Here is a 2,145-nt window from a genome sequence, read left to right as displayed (position 1 = left end):
AGTGACTTTTATGTCTCCTCCTTTTTCCTCTACTAAAGTGTTAGACACAATTAATTTAGTTTAATTTCGGTTTTTCAAACATTTTATTTTAAAGCAAATTTTTGTTAAATATTAAAATCTATAAAATGGCTTAGATTGCCTAAAAACACAGATCACACATGATCTTTTGCATAAAAATGAGAAAACGCTCATGTAACACACAAAATAAGCTCCATTTTTCCTTTTTAAAAGTATTATTATTATTACTACTTTTGTTACTATTACTATTATTATTATTATTATTATTATTATTATTATTATTAAAAACTTATATTAAACAGTCAGAAAACGTCGTATTCTGACACAACTTAAAACACAGATCACACATGATCTTTTGCATAGAAATGAGAAAACGCTCATATAACACAAAATAAGCTTCATTTTGGCTTAGAAAACTAAGCTTACTTTTACTACTACTATTATTATTATTTTTATTATTATTATTATTATTACTATTATTATTATTATTATTACTATTATTATTATTATTATTATTATTATTATTATTATTATTATTATTATTATTATTATTATTATTATTATTATTATTATTATTATTATTATTATTATTATTATTATTATTATTATTATTATTATTATTATTATTATTATTATTATTATTATTAAAAACCGATTATAACTTTTGTATAGTAAAAGTTTTTATACCAGTTTTAAAATGTGTTATTAATTTTAGACAATTTCTTGCCTAAAAACACAGATCACAGATGATCTCTTGCATAGAAATGAGCAAACGCTCAGATAACACAAAATAAGCATCATTTTTGCTTAGAAAAACTAAGCTTTAATTTAGAAAGAAATTTATTATTATAAGTATTATCATCATTATTATTATTATTATTATTATTATTATTATTATTATTGTTTCTTTTATTACTATTATTATTATTATTATTATTATTATTATTATTATTAACTTTTGTATAGTAAATGTTTTTACACCAGTTTTACAATGAGTTATTAATTTTATTCAATTTCTTGCCTAAAAACACAGATCACAGATGATCTCTTGCATAGAAATGAGAAAACGCTCATATAACACACAAAATAAGCATCATTTTTGCTTAGAAAAACTAAGCTTTAATTTAGAAAGAAATTCATTATTATAAGTATTATTATCATTATTATTATTATTATTATTATTATTATTACTATTATTATTATTATTATTATTATTATTATTATTATTAACTTTTGTATAGTAAATGCTTTTATACCAGTTTTAAAATGAGTTATTAATTTTAGACAATTTCTTGCCTAAAAATACAGATCACAGATGATTTCTTGCATAGAAATGAGAAACCGCTCATATAACACACAAAATAAGCTTCATTTTTGCTTAGAAAACTAAGCTTACTTTTATTTCTATTATTATTTTTATTATTATTATTATTATTATTATTATTATTATTATTATTATTATTACTATTATTATTATTATTATTATTATTATTGTTATTATTATTATTATTAAAAACTTATATTAAACAGACAGAAAACGTCGTATTCTGTCACAAAAAAACGAATTACGTTATAGACTTGACGAGAACGGCGTATCTCGGACACTTATAGGACTCTTATAGGGTCAAAAATTATCAGTTTGGATTAAAACAAATTATTTTTGTTGACTCTCAGTCTGAATTGTTCATCAGTTCAAACAAAAACGGCTTACTTTAGACGATCTTTTGCTTTGAACAAGAAAACTTACATCGAACAGACTAAAAACGTATTAATCTGGCATAAAAGAGCAATTTATGTATCACTGGATAAAGGCAGCTTATTCTATTCGTTTCATTGCTTAAAATAGACAAAATTGTTAATAAATCTAACAAAAACGCTGTATCCTAGCACAAAATACTAATTACATTATAGTTTCGACGAGAATAGCTTATTTGGAATGATTCTATGCTTCCAAACGAGTAAATTTTTAATAAGCAGATGCCAAACATCATGTTTTGTCCTATAAAGACATTTTATATTGCAGTTTGTATTAAAACAAAATATTTTCGTTGATTCTTTGTTAGAAGCAGCAAACCAAACATTAAAGAATCTGAAAACTTTGTATTCGGACACAAACCACCGAATTTT

The sequence above is a fragment of the Tribolium castaneum genome, chromosome 8, assembly GCF_031307605.1.
Source record: "Tribolium castaneum strain GA2 chromosome 8, icTriCast1.1, whole genome shotgun sequence".
Taxonomy (NCBI): domain Eukaryota; kingdom Metazoa; phylum Arthropoda; class Insecta; order Coleoptera; family Tenebrionidae; genus Tribolium; species Tribolium castaneum.
This window is presented reverse-complemented; position numbering follows the sequence as displayed.